Genomic DNA, 9,857 nt, shown 5'->3' with positions numbered 1-9,857 from the left:
TCGATCAATTTCAGACTGCAGCAGCTGATAAAAATCTTCTATTTCTTCATCTTTGACTCTAATGGTTTGTGTGTAAATTTGAATAATAGTCGTATTAACTGGTCTTCCTTTTACTTAGATCTTCTTTACTGTTACTCAGGAATGCTTTGTAGTTTTAAGTGTACAAGTCTTACACTTCTTTTGTTAGATTTACTCCTAGGGTCTTTATGAGTCGGAATTGACTCGATGGCAACGGCTTTTTGGTTTTATTTTATTCTTTTCAGTACTACTGTGAATGGAATTTTTTTCTTGATTCATTTTTGGATTGTTCATTGCTAACATATAGAAACACAGTTGATTTCTGTATGTTGATCTTGGATCCTGCAACCTTGCTGAACTTGTTTACCTGTAGACTCTTCCTCTATGTCCTCCTGCCACTTGGCCCCAGCTGCGTCACAAATGCGTAAGTGGGTGGTTTCTGAATGGAGGGAAAGAGAACCCCAGGGAATTGGAAAGTACCAGGAAGATAGTGGAGAGGAAAAAGCTTAGGAAAATGACCCCAGAAGCTTTGAAGTTTTGAACTCCTGGGCTCACACCTAATCTGTATGTGCGTGGATCTGATCCTAATTAGCATATCAAGAACTCGGAGAACTGATCTAACAGGTAGATCTCCACCGAGGCCTCAGAGTGGCCACTAAGTGGTGCACAGGCAAGTTGACCTGAAAAAAACACCCCATAGATTCTGACTCATAGTAACCCTATGAGACAGAGTAGCACTGCCCACAGGGTTTCCAAGGCTATAAATCTCAACACTTCTGTAGAGCGGCAGTGGGTTCTAACCACCGACCTTTCAGTTAGCAGTCGAGTGCTTAACCACTGCACCACCAGGTGACCTGAATAGCACAGTAAAGCTTTGAAAGTTGAACTGCATTGGAGCCATATCTTGCAGGAGGCTAAAACAGGTATATCGAGGTTCTCCACACGGAAAAAAAGGGACCCAGATTCTTATAACCAAATACTTAAAATGTCCAAGATAGAAACTAAAATCACTTGGCATATGAAGAACTTGAAAATCTCAAAACAGCAAGATAGTCAACAGACACCGATGACTAGGTGATACAGATGTTTGAATTACATGATGAGGACTTTAAACAAACTGTTATAAAAATACTTCAGCCAGCAGTTGCAAATAGTCTTGGCACAGATATAAAATAGAACGACTCAGCAAAGAAACAGAAGACATAAAGAAAAACCAAATGGAAACTTTGTTGTTGTTGTTAGGTCCTGTCGAGTCGGTTCCAACTCATAGCGACCCTATGTACCACAGAATGAAACACTGCCAGGTCCTGCGCCATCCCTACAATCATTGTTATGCTTGAGCCCATTGTTGCAGCCACTGTGTCAATCCACCTCATTGAGGGTCTTCCTCTTTTTTGCTGGCCCTCTACTTCACCAAGCATAATGCCTTTCTCCAGGGACTGATCCCTCCTGAAAACAAGTCCAAAGTATTTGAGACGCAGTCTCTCCATCCTTGCTTCTAAGGAGCATTCTGGTTGTACTTCTCCTAAGACAGATTTGTTTGTTCTTCTGGCAGTGCATGGTATATTCAATAATCTTCACCAACACCACAATTCAGAGGCATCAATTCTTCTTTGGTCTTCCTTATTCATCATCCAGCTTTTACATACATTTGAAAGTACCATGGCTTGGGTCAGCTGCGCCTTAGTCTTCAAGGTGACATCTTTGCTTTTTAACACTTTAAAGAGGTCTCTTACAGCAGAGGAGCCCTGCTGGAGCAGTGGTTAAGAGCTCAGCTGCTATCCAAAAGGTCGGCCGTTTGAATCCACCACCTGCTCCTTGGAAACCTTACGGGGCAGCTCTCCTCTGTCCTAAAGGGTCACTATGAGTCTGAATCGACTCAACAGCCACAAGGTTAGTTTGATTTGTTTTTTTGCAGCAAATTTGCTCAATGAAATGCGTCTTTTGATTTCTTGACTGCTGATTCCAGGGGTGTTGATTGTGGATCCAAGTAAAATTAAATCCTTGACAACCTCAATCTTTTCTCCCTTTATCATGATGTTGCTTATTGGTCTAGTTGTGAGGATTTTTGTTTTCTTTATGTTGAGGTGTAACCCATACAGAAGCCTGTGGTCTTTGATCTTCATCAGTAAGTGCTTCGAGTCCACTTCACTTTCAACAAGCAAAGTTGTGTCATCTGCATATTGCAGGTTGTTAATGAGTCTTCCTCTAATCCTGATGCCCTGTTCCTCTTCTCCAGCTTCTCGGATTATTTGCTCAGCAGACAGGTTGGATGTTGTTGTTGTTGTTAGGTGCCATCGAGTTGGTTCCAACTCATAGCGACCCTGTGTACGACAGAACAAAACACTGCCCGGTCTTGCTCCATGCTCACAATTGTTAGGCTTGAGCCCATTGTCAAAGGCACTGTACACGTTAAATAGGTATGGTAAAAGTATACAACACTGACGCACATCTTTTCTGACTTTAAACCACGCAGTATCCCCTTGTTCTGTGCAAAGGACTGCCTCTTGATCTATATACAGGTTCCTCACGAGCACAATTAGGTGTCCTGGAATTCCCATCCTTCGTAATGTTATCCATAATTTGTTATGATCCACACTGTTGAATGCCTTTTCTTAGTCAATAAAACACAGGTAACATCTTTCTGGTACTCTCTGCTTTCAGCAAGGATCCATCTGACATCATTAATGATATCTCTGGTTCCACGTCCTCTTCTGAATCCGGCTTGAATTTCTGGCAGTTCCCTGTCAATATACTGCTGCAGCCACTTTTGAATGATCTTCAGCAAAATTTTGCTTGCATGTGATATTAATGATAAAAAAAAAAAAAAAGGAAACCCTGGTGGCACAAATATGGATGTCTTCCAGTCTATTGACCAGGTAGCTGTCTTCCATATTTCTTGGCATAGATGAACGAGCACTTCCAGTGTGGCATCCATTTGTTGAAACAACTCAATTGCTATTCCGTCGATTCTTGGAGCCTTATTTTTCGCCAATGCCTTCCGTGCAGCTTGGACTTCTTCCTTCAGTACCATCAGTTCCTGATCATATGCTACCTCCTGAAACGTCAACCAATTCTTTTTGGTACAGTGACTCAGGTATTCCTTTCAACTTCTTTTAATGGTTCCTGTGTCTTAATATTTTCCCCATAGAATCCTTCAATATTGCAACTTGAGGCTTGAATTTTTTCTTCAGTTCTTTCAGCTTAAGAAATGCTAAGCGTGTTCTTCCCTTTTGGTTTTCTATCTCCAGATCTTTGCACATATTATAATACTTTACTTTGTCTTTCTGAGATGCCCTTTGAAATCTTCTGTTCAGCTTTTACTTCATCATTTTTTCCTTTCCCTTAGCTACTCAGCAATCAAGAGTAAGTTTCAGAGTCTCTTCTGACAATCATTTAGGTCTGTTCTTTCTTTCATGTATTTTTAATGACCTCTTGCTTTCTTCATGTATGATGTCCTTAATGACATTCCACAACTAGTCTGGTCTTCGGTCATTAGTGTTCGACACATCAAATCTATTCTTGAGATGGTCTCTAAATTCAGGTGTAATATACTCAAGGTCATACTTTGGCTGTTGTGGATTTGTTCTAATTTTCTTCAGTTTCAACTTGAATTTCTGTGTGAGTAATTGGTGGTCAGATCTGCAGTTGGCCCCTGGCCTTGTTCTAACTGATGATTTTGAGCTTTTCCATCGTCTCTTTCCACAGATGTAGTCGATTTGATTCCTGCGTATTCCATCTGGTGAGGTCCATTTGTATAGTTGCCATTTATGTTGGTGAAGAAAGATATTTGCAATGAAGAAGTCACTGGTCTTGCAAAATGCTATCATGTGATCTCTGGCATCATTTCTATCACCAAGGCAATATTTTCCAACTACTGATCCTTCTTCGTTTCTAACTTTCGCATTCCAATCACCAGTAATTATCAATGTACCCTGATTGCATGTTCGATCAATTTCAGACAGCAGAAGTTGGTAAAAATCTTCAATTTCTTTATCTATGGCCTTAGTGGTTGATGTGTACCTTTGAATAATAGTCGTATTAACTGGTCTTCCTTGTAGGCGTATGGGTATTACCCTATCACTGACAGCCTTGTACTTCAGGATAGATCTTGAGATATTCTATTTTGACTGTGAATGCAACACCGTTTCTCTTCAATTTGTCATTCCTGGCATAGTAGACCATAAGATTGTCAGATTCAAAATGGCCAATACCAGTCCATTTCATCTCACTAATGCCCAGGATATCGATGTTTATGCATTCCATTTCATTTTTGACGATTTCCCAGTTTTCTAGATTCATACTTTGTACATTCTCTGTTCCAATTATTAACGGATGTTTACAGCTGTTTTTCTTCATTTTGAGTCATGCCACATCAGCAAAGAAGGTCCTGAAAGCTTGACTCCATCCGCTTCATTAAGGTCGACTCTACTTTGAGGAGGCAGCTCTTCCCCAGTCATCTTTTCAGTGCCTTCCAACCTGGGGGGCTCATCTTCCAGCACTATATCAGACAATGTTCCACTGCTATTCATAAGGTTTTCACTGGCTAATGCTTTTCTGAAGTAGACTGCCGGGTCTTTCTTCCTAGTCTGTCTTAGTCTGGAAACTCAGCTGAAACCTGTCCTCCATGGGTGACCCTGCTGGTACTTGAATACCATTAGCATAGCTTCCAGCATCACAGCAACTTGCAAGCCCCCACAGTACATCAAACTGACAGAAGCATTAGGGACGTGGGGGACAGCAATAAAAGAAGTAATGTTTGCATCATTGGGGTCCCAAAAGGAGGGGGCTGAAAAACTATTTGAAGAAGGAATGACTGAAAACTTTCCATGTTTGGTGGAAGACATAAGCCTACAGATTTTAAAGAAGCAGAGTCAGTAACTTTTGTGAAGGGTAAGACAGTACAAAATACTGAAGAAGCCAGCACAGTTTGTCCAAGGCAGAGTTGTGTAAGCTGCATAGACAGTTCCAAACTCTCTGAGGGACCAAATTACTGGGCTGAGGGCTGTGGGGACCATGGTTTTGGGGAACATCTAGCTCAAATGGCATAACATAGTATCAAGGATTGAATTGTGTCCCCCCCAAAATATGTGTCAGCTTGGTAAGGCCATGATTTCCAGTATTGTGTGGTTGTCCTGCATTTTATGACTGTAATTTTATGTTAAAAGGATTAGGGTGGGATTGTAACACCTTTACTAAGGTCACATCCCTGGTCCAATGTAAAGGAAGTTTCCCCAGAGTGTGGCCTTCACCAACTTTTATAAGAGATAAAAGGAAAGGGAAGCAATCAGAGACGGGGGATTTCATACCACCAAGAAAGAAGCACCAGGAACAGAGTGTGTCCTTTGGACCCCGGGTTCCTGCTTGGAGAAGCTGCTAGTCCAGGGGAAGATTGATGAAAAGGACCTTCCTCCAGAGCTGACAGAGAGAAAGCCCCTGGAGCTGTCATCCCGAATTTGGACTTGTAGCCTACTAGACTACGGGAAAATAAATTTCTCTTCGTTAAAGCCACCCACTTGTGGTATTTCTGTTAAGCAGCACTACATGACTAAGACACATAGTTTATAAAGAAAATGTACTCTGGTGAGTAGCATCTGGGGTCTTAAGAGCTTATGAGTGGCCATCTAAGATACTCCATTAGTCTCACCTCATTGGGAGCAAGGAATAATGAAGAAAAATAAAGACAAAAGGGAAAGATTAGCCCAAAGGTCTAATGGACCACAACTACCATAGCCTCCACCAGACTGAGTCCAGTACAACTAGACTGTGCCTGGCTACCACCACTGATTGCTCTGACAGGGATCACAATAGAGGGTCCCAGACAGAGCTGGAGAACAATGTAGAACAAAATTCTGGCTCCCAAAAAAAGACCATACTTACCGACCTGACAGAGACTGGAGAAACCCAAAGTATGGTCCCTGGACATCCTTTAGCTCAGTAATGAAATCACTCCCAAGGTTCATCCTTCCACCAAAGATTAGGCAGGCCTATAATGCAAAACACAACAAAAGGGGCACACCCACCCAAGGGCAAGGACTAGAAGGCAGGAGGGAACAGGAAAGCTGATAATAGGGAACCCAAGGTTGAGAAGGGAGAGTATTGACATGTCGTGGTGTTGGTAATCAATGTCACAAAACAATATGTGTTCTAACTGTTTAATGAGAAGGTAGTTTGTTCTGTAAATGTTCATCTAAAGTACAAAAATAAATTTCAAAAAAGAAAATAAAGAAGCAGAGCCAATTCCATCCAGGGTAAACCCAGAGAAATCCACACCAAGATGCATCACAGTCAAGTTGCTGAAAACTGAAGACAGAGAAAAAAAAATCTTGAAAGTAGCCAGAAAAAGATGATATATTTCCTATACAGGAACGATGGTTTCAATGACTGGGTTTATCATCATGGACCATGGCGACCAGCAGGAAATAGCATGTTTCTTCAAGTGCTGAAGGAAAAGAACTGCCAACTCAGTTTGCTGATCCCATATTCAGCAAACTCCCTCAGCCTGATAAAAGTCATCTAGGACAAATCTACTATTAACATCATACTTAATGAGGAAAGAGTGAATTGGAATAAGACAAGGATGTCCTCTCTCCCCATTCTTAATTCAATATAGCATTGGAAGTCCTAGTCAGTGCAATAAGGCAAAAAAGGAAATAAAAGTCATACAGGTTGGAAAGGAAGAAATAAAACTGTCCCTATTTGCAGAAGACATGATTATTTATGTAGAAAATCCCACTGAATTTACAAAACAAACAAAACTTCTAGAATTAATAAGTGAGTTTAGAAAGATTGCAGAATACAAGATCAACACAGAAAAATCAATTGTATTACCAACAAAAAAAATTTTTTAATGTTACCACTTACTATAGCCACAAAAAATACTTAAGTATAAACCTAATGAAACACATATATGATTTGTGTGCTGAAAACTACAAACTGCTGTTGAAAGAGATCCAAGAACATTTAAATAACTGGAAAGATGTCACGTTCATGGATTTGAAGATTAAACATAGTAAAAGGTGTTAATTCTCCCCAAAGTGATCTATAGGCTTAACACAATACCACTAAAAATTCCAGCAGGATATTTTTGTAAACGTAGACTAGGTGATTCTAAAATTTATTTGGAAGGGCAATTGAACTAGAATAGCTAAAACATTTTTGAAAAAGAAGACAAAGTTGGATGAATTACACTACCCCATTTTAATACTTACTGCACAGCAAAGTGTGACATTTGTGGTTCAGTGGTAGAATTCTTGCCTTCCACGCAGGAGACCTGGGTTCAATTCCCGGCCAACACACCTCAAGTGCAGCCACCACCCATCTGTCAGAGGAGGCTTGCTGTTACTCTGATGCTGAACAGACTTCAATGGTGCTTCCAGACTAAGGTGGACTAGGAAGAAAGGCCTGGCAATCTACTTCAGAAAAATCAGCCAACAAAAGCCCTGTGGATCGCAACGGTCCAATCTGCAACTGAGCATGAGGATGGCACAGGACAGGGTAGCATTTTGTTCAGTTATGTGTGGGGTCACAAAGAGCCAGGGGCTAACAACCACATACAGCTATGGTAATCAAGGCGTTGTGGTATTGGCGAAGAGGTAGATACATACATCAGTGGAACAGAACTGGTAGTCCAAAAATAGATCCATAGCCTAACAACAACAAAAGGCACACACATAATCCAGTGGAGAATGAATAATCTTTTCAGCAAGTGAAGCTTAGACAATTGGTCATCCACATTCAAGGAGATGAACCTTGACTTAAACCTCACACCTTATACATGGTGCAGTCAAGTCGGTTTCGACTCATAGCAACCCTATGCACAACAGAACGAAACACTGCCTGGTCCTGCGGCATCCTTACAATCGTTGTTATGCTTGAGCTCATTGTTGCAGCCGCTGTGTCAATCCATCTCACTGAGGGTCTTCCGCTTTTCTTCTGACCCTCTACTTTACCAAGCATAATGTCCTTCTCCAGGGGCAGATCCCTCCTGACAACATGTCTAGAGTATGTAAGATGCAGTCTCGCCATCCTTGCCTCTAAGGAGCATTCTGCTTGTACTTCTTCCAAGACAGGTTTGTTCATTCTTTTGGCAGTCCAAGGTGTATTCAATATTCTTCGCCAACACCACAAATCAAAGGTGTCAATTCTTCTTTGGTCTTCCTTATTCATTGTCCAGCTTTCACATGCATATGATGCGATTGAAAATACCATGGTTTGGGTCAGGTGCACCTTAGTCTTCAAGGTGACATCTTTGCTTTTCAACACTTTAAAGAGGTCCTTTGCAGCAGATTTACCCAATGCAATGCGTCTTTTGATTTCTTGACTGCTGCTTCCATGGCTGTTGATTGTGGATCCAAGTAAAATGAAATGCTTGACAACTTCAATCTTTTCTCCGCTTATCATTATGTTGCTTATTGGTCCAGTTGTGAGGATTTTTGTTTTCTTTATGTTGAGGTGTAACCCATACCGAAGTCTGTGGTCTTTAATCTTCATTAGTAAGTGCTTCAAGACCTCTTCACTTTCAGCAAGCAAGATTGTGTCATCTGTATAACACAGGTTGTTAATGAGTCTTCCTCCAATCCTGGTGCCCCGTTCTTCATATAGTCCAGCTTTTTAGATTATTTCCTCAGCATACAGATTGAATAGGTATGGTGAAAGAATACAACCCTGACGCACACCTTTCCTGACTTTAAACCACTCAGTATCCCCTTGCTCTGTCTGAACAACTGCCTCTTGATCTATGTACAGGATCCTCATGAGCACAGTTAAGTGTTCTGGAATTCCCATTCTTTGCAATGTTATCCATAATTTTTATGATCCACTCAGTTGAATGCCTTAGCACAGTCAATAATACATAGGTGAACATCCTTCTGGTATTCTCTGCTTTCAGCCAGGATCCATCTGACATCAGCAATGATATCCCTGGTTCCACATCCTCTTCTGAATCCAGCCTGAATTTCTGGCAGTTCCCTGTCAATATACTGCTGCAGCCACTTTTGAATGATCTTCAGCAAAATTTTGCTTGCATGTGATACTAACGATATTGTTTGATAATTTCAGCGTTCAGTTGGATCACCTTTCTAGGGAATAGGCATATATATGGATCTCTTCCAGCCAGTTGGCCAGGAAGCTGTCTTCCATATTTCTTGGCATAGACCAGTGAGCACCTCCAGCACTGCATCCATTTGTTGAAACATCTCAATTGATATTCCAACAATTCCTGGAGCCTTGTTTTTTGCCAATGCCTTAAGAGCAGCTTGGACTTCTTCCTTCACTACCATTGGTTCCTGATCATAAGCTACCTCTTGAAATGGTTGAACATTGACTAATTCTTTTTGGTATAATGACTATGTGTTCCTTCCATCTTCTTTTGATGCTTCCTGCATCATTTAATATTTTCCCCATAGAATCCTTCACCATTGCAACTTGAGGCTTGAGTTTTTTCTTCAGTTCTTTCAGCTTGAGAAATGCCGAGTGTGTTCTTTCCTTTTGGTTTTCTATCTCCAGCTCTTTGAACATGTCATTATAATACTTTACTTTGTCTTCTCGAGAGGCCCCTTGAAATCTTCTGTTCAGTTCTTTTACTTCATCAATTCTTCCTTTTGCTTTAGCTGCTTGCTTTAGCAAGTTGCAGAGTCTCCTCTGACATCCATCTTGGTCTTTTCTTTCTTTCCTGTCTTTTCAGTGACCTCTTGCTTTCTTCATGGATGATGTCCTTCCATAACTCACCTGATCTTTGGTCATTAGTGTTCAACGCGTCAAATCTATTCTTGAGATGGTCTCTAAATTCAGGTGGGATATACTTAAGGTCGTATGTTGGCTCTCAAGGACTTGCTCTG

Source organism: Loxodonta africana, chromosome 4, assembly GCF_030014295.1.
Source record: "Loxodonta africana isolate mLoxAfr1 chromosome 4, mLoxAfr1.hap2, whole genome shotgun sequence".
NCBI classification, from domain to species: Eukaryota; Metazoa; Chordata; class Mammalia; order Proboscidea; family Elephantidae; genus Loxodonta; species Loxodonta africana.
The sequence above is the reverse complement of the archived record's forward strand: the minus strand, read 5'-3'. Positions refer to the sequence as shown.